Source organism: Crinia signifera, chromosome 19 (genome assembly GCF_055691185.1).
Source record: "Crinia signifera chromosome 19, ASM5569118v1, whole genome shotgun sequence".
Taxonomy (NCBI): domain Eukaryota; kingdom Metazoa; phylum Chordata; class Amphibia; order Anura; family Myobatrachidae; genus Crinia; species Crinia signifera.
The window spans coordinates 123,780,425-123,799,484 of record NC_139226.1 but is presented as its reverse complement, the minus strand read 5'-3'; the positions used below and the strand labels follow the sequence as shown (position 1 = coordinate 123,799,484).

Genomic DNA, 19,060 nt, shown 5'->3' with positions numbered 1-19,060 from the left:
AAAAAAATTAAAAGGAAGTTGAAATAATGATGGAAACATAAAGTAGACATATGGTCTATGTTAGTTATTAACTATTTTGAGTGGTATGATTATTTGTCTCACAAGCAGAAAATTTAACATTTTGCAAATTGCTAAATTTTCCATTTTTTTACGACATTTTGGTATTTTTCACAAAAAAACACAGACTGTATCGACCCAAATTTACCACTAATTTGAAGTACAATGTGTCACGAGAAAACAATCTAAAAATCACTGGGATAAGTAAAAGCAAAAAAAAGTTATCCCCACTTAAGTGATACATGTCAGATTTGAAAAAAAGGGCTCTGTCAGGAAGGCAAAAACTGGCTGTGTCAGGAAGGGGTTAAAAAAGTACAATAAAGTAAAGACCATGGGTGACATTCTATAGGCTGAGAGAAAAGCGCATATATTTTTCGCACTCCACATCGCCGCTCTTCGCACTTTCTGAAATCGCATTTTTTTGTCATAATTCGCATATTTAATGGGATGCGCATTAGAGGATAAAAAGTGCGATGTAGTGCAATTTGCGGTGAATTGATGCGAAATTATGTCACTAAAAAGTGCGATTTCTTCCGCTGGTCATGTGCGCATTTTAGACCAACCGGAGTGCGATTTACAAGACTGTCTCCACATGACAAATAACCCCCTAACCTATTGGGCCACCTAGGTCCCCTCCATTCTGCATCACACCCCCTATATAAAGGGGCATTGGCGCCATTTCACTCTTTGATAGGAAGTAAGGAGCATGGAGAGGAGCAGTGGCAGTGCGAGAAGAGGAAGAGGTGTTGGTGGCAGAGTGAGGAGTGGCAGAGGGGCCAGTGGCAGAGGGAGCAGTGGCAGTGTGACCAGAGGAAGAGGGGCCAGTGGCAGAGGGAGCAGTGGCAGCAGCCAGGCAAGAGGAGCCAGTAGGAGAGGCAGCAGAGGACTGGTGAGGTCGACCTCCATTACAGGGAGTGGCAGCAGTGTGGCAGCCACCATGGCCACTGCAAGGGCAGCCCCAGACCCGGCCCTGGCGGACCAGGCCCAGCAGGAGGAGGTGGAGGATCCGCTGGCATCCCCAGCCAGGACCTTGCCCATACCCCACAGCAGCTGCAGGAGGGCCACATGTCCGATATGGAGGAAGATGGAGATGAGGAGGTGGAGAAGGAGGAGGAAGACACTGGCATGGAGGAGGATTTTGACATGCATGTGGAAGATATAAAGGGATGAGGAGGAGGGTGAAGCTGGCCACACCAATAGTGGGAGAAAGGTCAGATTCAGCTATGAGGAGAATGTGGCGCTTGTCCGGGCCATCATACCCCTGTATGACCGCTTACTGGGGAAAAACCAGCACAAGACCACCTCACATCGTAAACGTGGTATGTGGAAGGACATCACAAAGGCGGTCAACGCTGTCAGTCACCGCAAGAGGCTACGCAAAAACGTTAAAAAGCGGTTTAACGACATCAAGCGGCAGCTGAAAAAGAAAATGGCCATGGAGATGGAGGAGGCCACCAAGACTGGCGGAGGAAGCCCCACCACAATATCCTACACATCATATGAGGTGAAGCTCCAAAGAATTATCCCCCTGAGGTCCTGCCTGGGATGCACATTGCAGATACCGATAGGCCGGCAAGCCCACCCCGAGCTGGTAAGTGTCACCACATGCAATATGAAACATACATGCCAATGTATTTAAACTGCAATGTTATTTTGTATTGTTATACTAATTAATGTGGTGCTGTGGAACTACATAGCCCAGCAAGGTCTGTCAATGGCAATAGTTTACACCTACTTTAAAAATGATCAGAATGCTGGGCCTTGTAGTTCCACAACTGCACATCTATTGTTCCACACTGTAACATTTTTTCTACCAGCTTCATATGTATGTGGCCCAAAAACATTGGTGTACTGGTGGTTTAGCAGTCACGCCTACATACCACAGATTTGCCAACAGTTGTAATGTGTCAAGCAGTGTTTTAATTTTTTTTCCTGACTACAGTTGCAAAACTTCAATGTAAATATATGAATAGAAATTAATATAGCCCTAAACCAAAGGTAAATTTGTCCATTATTGTAATGTATTTGATGATTTTGCACAAAAGCATCTCCATTGCTCGGTACATAAAGTCTGCCGATCTTTCCTTTCACAGATTGTCCATCCCGAAGTGATCAGGCATCCAAGAGAAGAAGCTCCCATGGTGCCGCATCTGTGGAAGCAGGTAAATATTCAAACCACAGGCCGTTACACATACAGTACACACACCCATGTCACATCAAATAATAAATCACATTACAGTCATCTCCAGCTGCTACATTGCAACGGACATGAATGTAATGTGGCCTAGCCATGTCAATGAAGATTATTGTCAATGTTTCATGCAGGATCGGGGTCCATTTGTAAGTACATAGTACCCCTAGGTATGGGCGTCTACCATCTCAGACCCTTTCCAAAACAGTACTGACGACAGAAAGGACAATATATGCATCTGTACTTACCTCTTCCTCTGTATCCACAGGTACTGTACAACTAGGACAACAATCCACAGAATCCTCTGATATGCCGGAGGATGACTGAGAGATAATTCTGGAACCAGTGGACATGTTTGCGGCTGAGAAGGAAATAAACACATCATCACAGAGTGATCTGCCACCAAGTGGGGTGACTCCAAACCCACCCCCACCCAGAAATACTCTCCCTACAGCTGCTTCTGCTGCCCAAGTAGCTACCTCCTTGGTACATTTCAAGGTCAAACAACTAGAATTTATGGCCTCCCAAAGTCTGGAAATGGGCAACATAAAGGGGTACATGCGTGACACCTTTCTACAGTTGGAAAAATTGTCTAGGAGTGTACGGGTTGGTGTAGGAACTCAGGTGCGTATGGCAAATAGCATAGACACCCGTCTTGCTGAACTTAGTTCTGCTGTAAGGGAGCAGAATATCCATATTGGCAGCCTTGCACAAAGTATTTATTCAATTAGTCAATCGTGTACTGCGCAGACCAATGCGTTGATCGCTATGCAGGCACAAATCCATCAAATGGAGGTGTCAGGTGTCATAGGTGCAACTACATCTACAATTAGTAGTGTATCTAGCACACCAGTAAGTGGTTCACCAACTTCCCCACCCCGTCGGAGTATTAGGACCCGGGGTGGCGTGTGCGCAGGGTCAAGAGGTGGTAGTGCGCGGCCTGATGGAGGGAAAAAATAATTATTTTACATAAAATAAATTGATAATGCATGTACTATGCTTGCATTTTTGTGACATTATTACAAATTTCTATTGTTTGCGACTGCCAAATGCAGGTTATGTATGACATAATATACTGTAGTAAAAATGTCACAACGCATACCATTTTGTCTGTGTGTTATTCTTCAAACATTTGTTGTGTGATCTGTTCCATAATGTAATGATATATGGGCAAGGTATTGGTGGAAGATGCTGTTGTCTCAAATCTGGCCCGTCCGAGGTTGTGGAACTACATATTTCAGCAAGCTGTGGCAGTCATGTTTTGAGCACTCATGCTTACAGTGTGTCAGGGCATGCTGGGCCATGTAGTTCCACAACAACAGGTGAGCGATAGTTGATTGCACAAAAATCACATACATGTTGTGAATATACTTACAAGGTTTTTTACAGCAAGGGATAGGTCTGCACCACCAACTGTACCCTTGGACTGTGTCTATTGGGCTAAATGTGGGGGCAAAAAGATGTTAGTGATAAATGTAATGTAGGTGAGTTCACTTCCAGCAAAGGTACATGTAGGAATAGAGGGCACATGTGCTTACCAGAAAAGTAGTGCCTGATGATGTCTGTACGCACCAGATTCCCCCTCTGCGTACCCCTCACTACCCGAGGTGTGGTAGGTTGGGCTTTCTGCACGACTGCTGCATGATCCTCCTCCACATAGGCTGGTTGGTATAGGGCTATGTTGTGTAACATGCAGCAAGCCTGGACGATCATCACTACTTTTGCAGGGTGGTAAAGCAGCAAACCAGATGACCGGTCCAAACACCGGAATCTACTTTTCAACACTCCAAACGTACGCTCCACCACATTGCGGGTTGCAATATGGGCTTCATTATACCGGTGTTGTGCAGGGCCATCGGGGGTGCGCAAAGGTGTCATGAGCCAGGAAAGACACCCATATCCTGAGTCACCTAAACCAAAGAAAGGAAGTTATTGCCTTTTATGGTAAGGTATGTGCAGTGGGCAAATAGTATTTACTTGGACAAGAGTAGTAGGCTGGTGAAAATTGAAACACACACACACACATTTCAGCAGGTACAAACACGAATAGAGAGGGTAATATGTAAAAATGTACTTACCAAGTAGCCAGCCCTCTGGCATTTGTTGTTTGGTAAATCGGTTCCAGAGGCCGGAGTGTCTCAGAATATAGGCGTCATGGCAGTTCCCAGGGAAGCCTGCAACCACACTTAGGATTTTGAGATGAACATCACATACAACCTGCACGTTCAGGGAGTGCCACCCACGCCTATTGACATAGACGTGGCCCCGCACGTGCGGTGCCCTAATCCCAATGTGTGTGCAGTCTATAGCTCCCAGCACGTGAGGGAATGCTGAGAGTCTATAGAAAGCAACCTTGTGGTCCTGCCACTCTGACTCTGAACTGGGGAATCTGATGTATGTCCGCCACAACTTCTTAAAAGCAAGTAACACTTGAGTAAAATGCTTTGAGAAAGTGGCTTGTGATACCCCCAAGGACCACGAGGTCACGGACTGAGTGGAGCCAGTGGCTAAATAGTAGAGGGTACACATTAATTTCTGCAGCCCAGACACTGCATAGTTGCCCCCCCCCCCCCCAACAGGGTCCAAATCATCTCTCACCTGCTCATATAAGTTCAACAAGTTATTGCGGTTTAGCCTAAACATCCCCACAACCTGTTGATCCGAGAGAGAGTCCAGGTACAGCCTAGCACGATACATACGTGGGGTACGCACTATTTGGGGTGGTACCTGGTTCTGGTGCGCAGCTTCCTCCCTCCTGCCCAGCTCCTCCAAATGGGCCAAATCCAAAATGAGCAACTCAAATCCACTCTGCACAATCTCCATGTCTCAAACCCTCACAGGTGTCCTTAATGATGTGGGAGTGATTGTGAGTAAAATTAAGGACACCTGTGATGACATTAACCATGTGTGCACTTGACCAAATTGAGTTCTGGGCCAAATCGCCCAACAGAACCTGGTCTGAAAAAAATGGCGATTATTAGACACCTTAAAAGTGCGATTTGCGAAATCCCATTCCATTAAATAAGCAAATTGTATACTTTTCTATTGGAAAACATCTGGATGCGATAAAAGTGCGAATTTATATTAAATAAATATATATATATATATATATATATATATATATATATATAGTCCACTGGTGCTGCCTGCACTGAATCTGCCAGTATTATTTAGTCACTCAGTCCACTGTTGCCACTGACAGTGCTACTGCCTACCTAGTGTACCTACCTAGTACATACTAGGCTGCTACAGGTATATCTAATTCAATTCAAAAATAATACTTGTGCTGTGTGGGACTGTAAAAAATAATTACATGCTGCTGGTGCACTGACGTGTGCCACTGCCAATCAGTACCTAATAAATAATTATTATAAATTCTGCTGGTGCACAATAGTAGTATTGCTGACGTATCTACCTGTCTTGTGCCTAATAGTACTGTCTTAACTACCTGTCTGGTGCCTAGTACTGCCATATCTACCGTCTGGTCTGGGGCTCACTGCCTAATACTGGCGTACCTGTGTGGTCTGGGGCTCACTGCCTAATAAACACTGACGTATATCTACCTGTGTGGTCTGGGGCTCACTGCCTAATAAATACTGCCGTATATCTACCTTTGTGGTCTGGGGCTCTCTGCCTAACACTGCCGTACCTGTGTGGTCTGGGGCTCACTGCCTAATACTGCTGTACCTGTCTGGTCTGTGGCTCACTGCCTAATACTGCCGTATCTACCATCTGGTCTGGGGCTCACTGCCTAATAAATACTGCCGTATATCTACCTGTGTGGTCTGGGGCTCACTGCCTAATAAATACTGCCGTATATCTACCTGTGTGGTCTGGGGCTCACTGCCTAATACTGCCGTATATCTACCTGTGTGGTCTGGGGCTCACTGCCTAATACTGCCGTATCTAACGTCTGGTCTGGGGCTCACTGCCTAATAAATACTGCCGTATATCTACCTGTGTGGTCGGTGGCTCACTGCTTAATACTGCTGCATCTACCGTCTGGTCTGGGGCTCTCTGTCTAATAAATATTGCCGTATATCTACCTTTGTGGTCTGGGGCTCTCCGCCTAATACTGCCGTACCTGTCTGGTCTGTGGCTCACTGCCTAATACTGCCGTATCTACCGTCTGGTCTCAGGCTCACTGCCTAATAAATACTGCCGTATATCTACCTATGTGGTCTGGGGCTCACTGCCTTATAAATACTGCCATATATCTACCTGTGTGGTCTGGGGCTCACTGCCTAATAAATACTGCCGTATATCTACCTGTGTGGTCTGGGGCTCACTGCCTAATACTGCCGTATCTACCATCTGGTCTGGGGGCTCACTGCCTAATAAATACTGCCATATATCTACCTGTGTGGTCGATGGCTCACTGCTTAATACTGCTGTTTCATCTACCGTCTGGTCTGGGGCTCATTGCCTAATAAATACTGAAGTATATCTTATCTACCTGTGTGGTCTGGGGCTTGCTGCCTAATAAATACTGCCGTATATCTACCTTTGTGGTCTGGGGCTCTCTGCCTAATACTGCCGTACCTGTCTGGTCTGGGGCTCACTGCCTAATACTGCCGTACCTGTCTGGTCTGTGGCTCACTGCCTAATAAATACTGCCGTATATCTACCTGTGGTCTGGGGCTCACTGCCTAATAAAAACTGCCGTATATCTACCTTTGTGGTCTGGGGCTCTCTGCCTAATACTGCCGTACCTGTCTGGTCTGTGGCTCACTGCCTAATACTGCCGTATCTACCGTCTGGTCTCTGGCTCACTGCCTAATAAATACTGCCGTATATCTACCTGTGTGGTCTGGGGCTCACTGCCTAATAAATACTGCCGTATATCTACCTGTGTGGTCTGGGGCTCACTGCCTAATAAATACTGACGTATATCTACCTGTGTGGTCTGGGGCTCACTGCCTAATAAATACTGCCATATATCTACCTTTGTGGTCTGGGGCTCTTTGCCTAATACTGCTGTACCTGTCTGGTCTGTGGCTCACTGCCTAATAAATACTGCCGTATATCTACCTGTGTGGTCTGTGGCTCACTGCCTAATAAATACTGCCGTATCTCTACCTGTGGTCTGGGGCTCACTGCCTAATAAATACTGCCGTATATCTACCTTTGTGGTCTGGGGCTCTCTGCCTAATACTGCCGTACCTGTCTGGTCTGTGGCTCACTGCCTAATACTGCTGTATCTACCGTCTGGTCTCGGGCTCACTGCCTAATAAATACTGCCGTATATCTACCTATGTGGTCTGGGGCTCACTGCCTTATAAATACTGCCGTATATCTACCTGTGTGGTCTGGGGCTCACTGCCTAATAAATACTGCCGTATATCTACCTGTGTGGTCGATGGCTCACTGCTTAATACTGCTGTTTCATCTACCGTCTGGTCTGGGGCTCATTGCCTAATAAATACTGACGTATATCTTATCTACCTGTGTGGTCTGGGGCTTGCTGCTTAATAAATATTGACGTATATCTACCTTTGTGGTCTGGGGCTCTCTGCCTAATACTGCCGTACCTGTCTGGTCTGGGGCTCACTGCCTAATACTGCCGTACCTGTCTGGTCTGTGGCTCACTGCCTAATAAATACTGCCGTATATCTACCTGTGGTCTGGGGCTCACTGCCTAATAAATACTGCCGTATATCTACCTTTGTGGTCTGGGGCTCTCTGCCTAATACTGCCGTACCTGTCTGGTCTGTGGCTCACTGCCTAATACTGCCGTATCTACCGTCTGGTCTCTGGCTCACTGCCAGATAAATACTGCCGTATATCTACCTGTGTGGTCTGGGGCTCACTGCCTAATAAATACTGCCGTATATCTACCTGTGTGGTCTGGGGCTCACTGCCTAATAAATACTGACGTATATCTACCTGTGTGGTCTGGGGCTCACTGCCTAATAAATACTGCCGTATTTCTAACTTTGTGGTCTGGGGCTCTTTGCCTAATACTGCTGTACCTGTCTGGTCTGTGGCTCACTGCCTAATAAATACTGCCGTATATCTACCTGTGGTCTGGGGCTCACTGCCTAATAAATACTGCCGTATATCTACCTTTGTGGTCTGGGGCTCTCTGCCTAATACTGCCGTACCTGTCTGGTCTGTGGCTCACTGCCTAATACTGCTGTATCTACCGTCTGGTCTCGGGCTCACTGCCTAATAAATACTGCCGTATATCTACCTGTGTGGTCTGGGGCTCACTGCCTAATAAATACTGCCGTATATCTACCTGTGTGGTCTGGGGCTCACTGCCTAATAAATACTGACGTATATCTACCTGTGTGGTCTGGGGCTCACTGCCTAATAAATACTGCCGTATATCTACCTTTGTGGTCTGGAGCTCTTTGCCTAATACTGCTGTACCTGTCTGGTCTGTGGCTCACTGCCTAATAAATACTGCCGTATATCTACCTTTGTGGTCTGGGGCTCTCTGCCTAATACTGCCGTACCTTTGTGGCCTGTGGCTCACTGCCTAATACTGCCGTATCTACAATCTGGTCTGGGGCTCACTGCCTAATAAATACTGCCGTATATCTACCTGTGTGGTCTGGGGCTCACTGCCTAATAAATAATACTGCCGTATATCTACCTGTGTGGTCTGGGGCTCACTGCCTAATAAATACTGCCGTATATCTACCTGTGTGGTCTGGGGCTCACTGCCTAATACTGCCGTACCTGTCTGGTCTGTGGCTCACTGCCTAATAAATACTGCCGTATATCTACCTGTGTGGTCTGGGGCTCACTGCCTAATAAATACTGACGTATATCTACCTTTGTGGTCTGGGGCTCACTGCCTAATAAATACTGCCGTACATCTACCTTTGTGGTCTGGGGCTCTCTGCCTAATACTGCCGTACCTGTCTGGTCTGGGGCTCACTGCCTAATACTGCCGTACCTGTCTGGTCTGTGGCTCACTGCCTAATAAATACTGCCGTATATCTACCTTTGTGGTCTGGGGCTCTTTGCTTAATACTGCCGTACCTGTCTGGTCTGTGGCTCACTGCCTAATAAATACTGCCGTATATCTACCTTTGTGGTCTGGGGCTCACTGCCTAATAAATACTGCTGTACATCTACCTTTGTGGTCTGGGGCTCTCTGCCTAATACTGCCGTACCTGTCTGGTCTGGGGCTCACTGCCTAATACTGCCGTACCTGTCTGGTCTGTGGCTCACTGCCTAATAAATACTGCCGTATATCTACCATTGTGGTCTGAAGCTCTCTGCCTAATACTGCCGTATCTACCGTCTGGTCTGGGGCTCACTACCTAATAAATACTGCAGTATATCTACCTGTGTGGTCTGGGGCTCACTGCCTAATAAATAATACTGCCGTATATCTAACTGTGTGGTCTGGGGCTCACTGCCTAATAAATACTGCCGTATATCTACCTTTGTGGTCTGGGTCTCTTTGCCTAATACTGCCGTACCTGTCTGGTCTGTGGCTCACTGCCTAATAAATACTGCCGTATATCTACCTATGTGGTCTGGGGCTCACTGCCTAATAAATATTGACGTATATCTACCTGTGTGGTCTGGGGCTCACTGCCTAATAAATACTGCCGTATATCTACCTTTGTGGTCTGGGGCTCTTTGCCTAATACTGCTGTACCTGTCTGGTCTGTGGCTCACTGCCTAATAAATACTGCCGTATATCTACCTTTGTGGTCTGGGGCTCTCTGCCTAATACTGCCGTACCTGTCTGGTCTGGGGCTCACTGCCTAATAAATACTGACGTATATCTACCTTTGTGGTCTGGGGCTCACTGCCTAATAAATACTGCCGTATATCTACCTTTGTGGTCTGGGGCTCTCTGCCTAATACTGCCATGCCTGTCTGGTCTGGGGCTCACTGCCTAATACTGCCGTATATCTACCTGTGTGGTCTGGGGCTCACTGCCTAATACTGCCGTATCTAACGTCTGGTCTGGGGCTCACTGCCTAATAAATACTGCCGTATATCTACCTGTGTGGTCGGTGGCTCACTGCTTAATACTGCTGCATCTACCGTCTGGTCTGGGGCTCTCTGTCTAATAAATATTGCCGTATATCTACCTTTGTGGTCTGGGGCTCTCTGCCTAATACTGCCGTACCTGTCTGGTCTGTGGCTCACTGCCTAATACTGCCGTATCTACCGTCTGGTCTCTGGCTCACTGCCAGATAAATACTGCCGTATATCTACCTGTGTGGTCTGGGGCTCACTGCCTAATAAATACTGCCGTATATCTACCTGTGTGGTCTGGGGCTCACTGCCTAATAAATACTGACGTATATCTACCTGTGTGGTCTGGGGCTCACTGCCTAATAAATACTGCCGTATATCTAACTTTGTGGTCTGGGGCTCTTTGCCTAATACTGCTGTACCTGTCTGGTCTGTGGCTCACTGCCTAATAAATACTGCCGTATATCTACCTGTGGTCTGGGGCTCACTGCCTAATAAATACTGCCGTATATCTACCTTTGTGGTCTGGGGCTCTCTGCCTAATACTGCCGTACCTGTCTGGTCTGTGGCTCACTGCCTAATACTGCTGTATCTACCGTCTGGTCTCGGGCTCACTGCCTAATAAATACTGCCGTATATCTACCTGTGTGGTCTGGGGCTCACTGCCTAATAAATACTGCCGTATATCTACCTGTGTGGTCTGGGGCTCACTGCCTAATAAATACTGACGTATATCTACCTGTGTGGTCTGGGGCTCACTGCCTAATAAATACTGCCGTATATCTACCTTTGTGGTCTGGAGCTCTTTGCCTAATACTGCTGTACCTGTCTGGTCTGTGGCTCACTGCCTAATAAATATTGCCGTATATCTACCTTTGTGGTCTGGGGCTCTCTGCCTAATACTGCCGTACCTTTCTGGCCTGTGGCTCACTGCCTAATACTGCCGTATCTACAATCTGGTCTGGGGCTCACTGCCTAATAAATACTGCCGTATATCTACCTGTGTGGTCTGGGGCTCACTGCCTAATAAATAATACTGCCGTATATCTACCTGTGTGGTCTGGGGCTCACTGCCTAATAAATACTGCCGTATATCTACCTGTGTGGTCTGGGGCTCACTGCCTAATACTGCCGTACCTGTCTGGTCTGTGGCTCACTGCCTAATAAATACTGCCGTATATCTACCTGTGTGGTCTGGGGCTCACTGCCTAATAAATACTGACGTATATCTACCTTTGTGGTCTGGGGCTCACTGCCTAATAAATACTGCCGTACATCTACCTTTGTGGTCTGGGGCTCTCTGCCTAATACTGCCGTACCTGTCTGGTCTGGGGCTCACTGCCTAATACTGCCGTACCTGTCTGGTCTGTGGCTCACTGCCTAATAAATACTGCCGTATATCTACCTTTGTGGTCTGGGGCTCTTTGCTTAATACTGCCGTACCTGTCTGGTCTGTGGCTCACTGCCTAATAAATACTGCCGTATATCTACCTTTGTGGTCTGGGGCTCACTGCCTAATAAATACTGCCGTAATTCTACCTTTGTGGTCTGGGGCTCTCTGCCTAATACTGCCGTACCTGTCTGGTCTGGGGCTCACTGCCTAATACTGCCGTACCTGTCTGGTCTGTGGCTCACTGCCTAATAAATACTGCCGTATATCTACCTTTGTGGTCTGAAGCTCTCTGCCTAATACTGCCGTATCTACCGTCTGGTCTGGGGCTCACTACCTAATAAATACTGCAGTATATCTACCTGTGTGGTCTGGGGCTCACTGCCTAATAAATAATACTGCCGTATATCTAACTGTGTGGTCTGGGGCTCACTGCCTAATAAATACTGCCGTATATCTACCTTTGTGGTCTGGGGCTCTTTGCCTAATACTGCCGTACCTGTCTGGTCTGTGGCTCACTGCCTAATAAATACTGCCGTATATCTACCTATGTGGTCTGGGGCTCACTGCCTAATAAATATTGACGTATATCTACCTGTGTGGTCTGGGGCTCACTGCCTAATAAATACTGCCGTATATCTACCTTTGTGGTCTGGGGCTCTTTGCCTAATACTGCTGTACCTGTCTGGTCTGTGGCTCACTGCCTAATAAATACTGCCGTATATCTACCTTTGTGGTCTGGGGCTCTCTGCCTAATACTGCCGTACCTGTCTGGTCTGGGGCTCACTGCCTAATAAATACTGCCGTATATCTACCTTTGTGGTCTGGGGCTCACTGCCTAATAAATACTGCCGTATATCTACCTTTGTGGTCTGGGGCTCTCTGCCTAATACTGCCATACCTGTCTGGTCTGGGGCTCACTGCCTAATACTGCCGTACCTGTCTGGTCTGTGGCTCACTGCCTAATAAATACTGCCGTATATCTACCTTTGTGGTCTGGGGCTCTCTGCCTAATACTGCCATATCTACCGTCTGGTCTGGGGCTCACTACCTAATAAATACTGCCGTATATCTACCTGTGTGGTCTGGGGCTCACTGCCTAATAAATAATACTGCCGTATATCTACCTGTGTGGTCTGGGGCTCTTTGCCTACTACTGCCGTACCTGTCTGGTCTGTGGCTCACTGCCTAATAAATACTGCCGTATATCTACCTATGTGGTCGGGGCTCACTGCCTAATAAATACTGACGTATATCTACCTGTGTGGTCTGGGGCTCACTGGCTAATAAATACTGCCGTATATCTACCTTTGTGGTCTGGGGCTCTTTGCCTAATACTGCTGTACCTGTGTGGTCTGTGGCTCACTGCCTAATAAATACTGCCGTATATCTACCTTTGTGGTCTGGGGCTCTCTGCCTAATACTGCCGTATCTACCGTCTGGTCTGGGGCTCACTACCTAATAAATACTGCCGTATATCTACCTGTGTGGTCTGGGGCTCACTGCCTAATAAATAATACTGCCGTATATCTACCTGTGTGGTCTGGGGCTCACTGCCTAATAAATACTGCCGTATATCTACCTTTGTGGTCTGGGGCTCTTTGCCTAATACTGCCGTACCTGTCTGGTCTGTGGCTCACTGCCTAACAAATACTGCCGTATATCTACCTATGTGGTCTGGGGCTCACTGCCTAATAAATACTGACGTATATCTACCTGTGTGGTCTGGGGCTCACTGCCTAATAAATACTGCCGTATATCTACCTTTGTGGTCTGGGGCTCTCTGCCTAACACTGCCGTACCGGTGTGGTCTGGGGCTCACTGCCTAATAAATACTGCCGTATATCTACCTTTGTGGTCTGGGGCTCTTTGCCTAATACTGCCGTACCTGTCTGGTCTGTGGTTCACTGCCTAATAAATACTGCCGTATATCTACCTATGTGGTCTGGGGCTCACTGCCTAATAAATACTGACGTATATCTACCTGTGTGGTCTGGGGCTCACTGCCTAATAAATACTGCCGTATATCTACCTTTGTGGTCTGGGGCTCTTTGCCTAATACTGCTGTACCTGTCTGGTCTGTGGCTCACTGCCTAATAAATACTGCCGTATATCTACCTGTGGTCTGGGGCTCACTGCCTAATAAATACTGCTGTATATCTACCTTTGTGGTCTGGGGCTCTCTGCCTAATACTGCCGTACCTGTCTGGTCTGTGGCTCACTGCCTAATACTGCCGTATCTACCGTCTGGTCTCGGGCTCACTGCCTAATAAATACTGCCATATATCTACCTGTGTGGTCTGGGGCTCACTGCCTAATAAATACTGCCGTATATCTACCTTTGTGGTCTGGGGCTCTCTGCCTAATACTGCCGTACCTTTCTGGCCTGTGGCTCACTGCCTAATACTGCCGTATCTACCATCTGGTCTGGGGCTCACTGCCTAATAAATACTGCCCTATATCTACCTGTGTGGTCTGGGGCTCACTGCCTAATAAATAATACTGCCGTATATCTACCTGTGTGGTCTGGGGCTCACTGCCTAATAAATACTGCCGTATATCTACCTTTGTGGTCTGGGGCTCTTTGCCTAATACTGCCGTACCTGTCTGGTCTGTGGCTCACTGCCTAACAAATACTGCCGTATATCTACCTATGTGGTCTGGGGCTCACTGCCTAATAAATACTGACGTATATCTACCTGTGTGGTCTGGGGCTCACTGCCTAATAAATACTGCCGTATATCTACCTTTGTGGTCTGGGGCTCTCTGCCTAACACTGCCGTACCGGTGTGGTCTGGGGCTCACTGCCTAATAAATACTGCCGTATATCTACCTTTGTGGTCTGGGGCTCTTTGCCTAATACTGCCGTACCTGTCTGGTCTGTGGCTCACTGCCTAATAAATACTGCCGTATATCTACCTATGTGGTCTGGGGCTCACTGCCTAATAAATACTGACGTATATCTACCTGTGTGGTCTGGGGCTCACTGCCTAATAAATACTGCCGTATATCTACCTTTGTGGTCTGGGGCTCTCTGCCTAATACTGCCGTACCTGTCTGGTCTGTGGCTCACTGCCTAATACTGCCGTATCTACCGTCTGGTCTCGGGCTCACTGCCTAATAAATACTGCCATATATCTACCTGTGTGGTCTGGGGCTCACTGCCTAATAAATACTGCCGTATATCTACCTGTGTGGTCTGGGGCTCACTGCCTAATAAATACTGCCGTAAATCTACCTGTGTGGTCTGGGGCTCACTGCCTAATAAATACTGCCGTATATCTACCTTTGTGGTCTGGGGCTCTTTGCCTAATACTGCCGTACCTGTCTGGTCTGTGGCTCACTGCCTAATAAATACTGCCGTATATCTACCTGTGTGGTCTGGGGCTCACTGCCTAATAAATATTGACGTATATCTACCTTTGTGGTCTGGGGCTCACTGCCTAATAAATACTGACGTATATCTACCTTTGTGGTCTGGGGCTCTCTGCCTAATACTGCCGTACCTATCTGGTCTGGGACTCACTGCCTAATAAATACTGCCGTATATCTACCTGTGTGGTCTGGGGCTCACTGCCTAATAAATACTGCCGTATATCTACCTTTGTGGTCTGGGGCTCTCTGCCTAATACTGCCGTACCTGTCTGGTGCTCACTGCCTAATACTGCCGTATCTACCGTCTGGTCTGGGGCTCACTATCTAATAAATACTGACATATATATCTACCTTTGTGGTCTGGGGCTCACTGCCTAATAAATACTGCCGTATATATACCTGTGTGGTCTGGGGCTCACTGCCTAATAAATACTGCCGTATATCTACCTGTGTGGTCTTGGGCTCACTGCCTAATAAATACTGACGTATATCTACCTGTGTGGTCTGGGGCTCTCTGCCTAATACTGCTGTACCTGTCTGGTCTGGGGCTCACTGCCTAATAAATACTGCCTTATATCTACCTGTGTGGTCTGGGGCTCACTGCCTAATAAATACTGCCGTATATATCTACCTTTGTGGTCTGGGGCTCTTTGCCTAATACTGCCGTATCTACCGTCTGGTCTGGTGCTCACTGCCTAATACTGTTGTATCTGTATAACTGCCTGCTGGTGCATAGTATACTCACTGACATATATTAATTGCACTCCAGTGGCGCTGTCCTGTTACATAACTCCACAAAAATAATGGAGATCCAAAATATGGAGGTTAACAAACAAAGGAAAGATGAAGATCCACTTCCTCATAGTTCTGAAGCTGCTGCCACTAGTCATGACATAGACGATGAAATGCCAACAACGTCGTCTGCCACGGCCGATGCCCAGTGTGAAAGCAGAGGGCATGTACAATCGAAACCAAACTTCCGTAAAAGGAATAAAAATATGAAATGTAAATCGTTGGAAGAGAACCGTAAACTTGGCAATATGCCATTTACGACACGGAGTGGCAAGGAACGGCTAAGGCCATGGCCTAACTTCATGACTAGTGGTGCAGCTTCAGATGATGAGGAAAGTCCTCCTCCTCCTCTCTCCCCGCCCAATAGGAAATTAAAGAGAGTTAGGCTGACACCGACTCAAAAAAGTCTGAAAAAATGTCAGAAAAAAACCCCGATAAAAATTCGGAAAATAAATCAGAAAAAAAAATCAGCCTTCTAAAGACATATCCCAAATCCCCACGGAGAGTCCTAGGGTGGCGGTGGTTGTGATGCCGGACCTTCCCATCACTGTACGTGAAGAGGTGGCTCCTTCCACCATTTGCAGTACGCCCTCTGCATATGCTGGAAGGATCACCCACAGTCTAGTTCCAGATTTTATTAGTGAAGGTGATGTTGTACACCAGGAGGAGGATATTGATGTAGCTGGCACTGAGGAGGAAGTTGTCAAGGAGGATGGAGAGTTGGTTTGCTTAAATGACGCACCAGGGGGGAATGAGGCACCTGTGGGGGAAAAAGTTGTTGTCCATGGGACGAAATAGCCCATCGTCATGCCTGGACAAAGGACCAATAAATCCACCTCTGTGGTCTGGAATTTTTTTTATCCGCATCCGGACAACAAAAGTATTGCCATTTGTAGCTTAAGTAAAACTCCAATAAGCAGGGGTAAGGATCTTGCCCACCTAGGGACAACCTCCCTTCAACGTCACCTAAAGACGCATCATGGTTCAGTGTTTAGTCCAGAAAGTGCGGCTAGCAGTCCAGTGACACCTAAATCACTTGGTCCTCCTTTTGGAGCCAAGTGCCTAAAAAGCACACCACCAACTCCCTCCTCGACAAATTCCTCCTCGATCCGGATAGGGGGCAGTCCTGCAGTCCATCTCACCTGCATGAATGACTCCATAGATTCCTCCGGAGGATCCTGCAGCGCTACGCCTACTACTACTGCCGCTGCTGCTCCTGGAAGTCAGTCATCATCCCAGAGGGGAAGTCAGTCATCATCCCAGAGGGGAAGTCGTAAGACCGCTACGTCTTTCACTAAGCAATTGACCGTCCAACAGTCGTTTTCCATGAGGATCAAATACGACAGCAGTCATTCTATAGCAAAGCGGATAACTGCGACCTTGACAGCTATGTTGGTGTTAGACGTGCGTCCGGTGTCCACCATCAATGGAGTGGGATTTAAACGGTTGATGCAGGTATTGTATCCCCGGTACCAAATCCTGTCTAGATTCCACTTCACTAGGCAGGCGATACCCGCGATGTACAGGGAGGTCAGAAAAAGTGTCCTCAGTGCCCTGAAAAATGCGTCTGTACCCACTGTACACTTAACTACAGACATGTGGACAAGTGGATCAGGGCAAACTAAGGACTATATGACTGTGACAGCCCACTGGGTAGATGCATCGCCTTCCGCAGCAGCATCTCCTGCATGCCAGCTCCTTCTTATGCAGGCTACGCTGTGTATCACCGGTTTCAAGAAGAGGCACAACGCCGACAACCTCTTAGAGAAACTGAGGGAAATCATCTCCCTGTGGCTTACCCCCCTTAGACTCTCCTGGGGATTTGTGGTATCGGACAACGCCAGTAACATTGTGCGGGCATTAAACATGGGCAATTTCCAGCACGTGCCATGTTTTGCCCACACAATAAATTTGGTGGTGCAGCATTTCATAAAAAATGACAGGAGTGTGCAGGAGATGCTTGCGGTGGCACGCAAAATTTGCGGACACTTTCGGCATTCTGCCACTGCCTGCCGAAGGCTGGAGCAGGAGCAAAAACTCCGCAACCTGCCCTGCCATCAGCTGAAACAAGAGGTGGTGACGCGCTGGAACTCCACCCTCTATATGCTGCAGAGGATGGAGGAGCAGCAAAAGGCCATTCAAGCCTACACGGCCACCTACGACATAGGCAGAGGAGCGGGGCTGCACCTGACTCAAGCGCAGTGGAGGCTGATTTCCGTGTTGTGCAAGGTTCTCCAGCCGTTTGAAGTAGCCACACGTGATGTCAGTTCCGACACTGCCTGCATTAGTCAGGTGATTCCCCTGATCAGGCTGTTACAAAAGCAGCTGGAGAAAGTGAAGGAGGAGCTAAAGCGGAGCGATTCCACAAAGCATGTCGCTATTGTGGATGAAGCCCTCCATACGCTTTGCCAGGATACGAGGGTGGTCAGTCTGTTAAAGTCAGAGGAATACATTTTGGCCACATTTTGGCGTATGTTGTGTCTCTGTTTCCGGCAGACACAAGTCTACAAAGGTGCAAAGACCTGCTGGTCAGAAGATTGACATCTGAAGGGGACCGTGACACGGCCCCAGCTCCTCCTTCATTTTCTCCCACACCTGTGCCTGTGAGGAAACAGCTGCGATTTCCCACACAACCCGCTGGCGGGGATGCAGGGCAGGCAGGAGGGAGTTTGGACATTTGGTCCGGACTCAAGGACCTGCCAACGATTGCTGACATGTCTACTGTCGGTGCATTGGATGCTGTCAACATTGAAAAAAATAGTGGATGATTACTTTGGTGACAGCAACCAAGTAGACAAGTCAGACAGTCCTTACCTGTACTGGCAGGAATAAAAGGCAGTTTGGAAACCCCTGTACAAACTGGCTCTATTTTACCTGAGTTGTCCCCCCTCCAGTGTGTACTCCGAAAGAGTATTCAGTGCAGCGGGGAACCTGGTCAGTGAGCGGCAAAGGAGGCTGCTTCCGAAAAATGTTGAGAAAATGATGTTTATAAAAATGAATTATCACTTATTCAATGAAGACCAGGAATTGCCTCCAGAGATTATAACTGGACCTGTAATTGTGGAGTCCAGCGGGGACGAATTGATAATCTCTGAGAATGAGGAAGTACACACTGAAGGGGGCGAGGAATCAAGGAGGAGGAGGAGGATGATGATGATGAGTGACAATGACATCTTGTTGCTGTAGAGCCAGTTTATACAGGGAGATATTATGAATTGTTTTTTTGGTGTGGGGGCCCAAACAAACCAATCATTTTAGCCACAGTTTTGTAGGCCCTGTCGCTGAAATGTTTGGTTTGTTAAAGT

The 19,060-nt window shown here is 47.5% G+C and overlaps 1 protein-coding gene and 1 long non-coding RNA gene across 2 annotated transcripts in view; both read right to left on the bottom strand.

Moving 5' to 3' along the window:
* Positions 1–19,060, bottom strand: part of C19H1orf159 (chromosome 19 C1orf159 homolog) — an 86,480-nt gene that overhangs the window by 20,827 nt on the left and 46,593 nt on the right. The gene's annotated exons all lie outside the window — the stretch shown is intronic.
* On the bottom strand, positions 3,114–4,689 carry LOC146042129 (uncharacterized). The gene is made up of 4 exons (XR_014463753.1): positions 4,327–4,689; positions 3,787–4,158; positions 3,624–3,688; positions 3,114–3,188 (listed from the first exon to the last, which is right to left on the bottom strand). It is a non-coding gene; the product is annotated as an uncharacterized LOC146042129 (long non-coding RNA).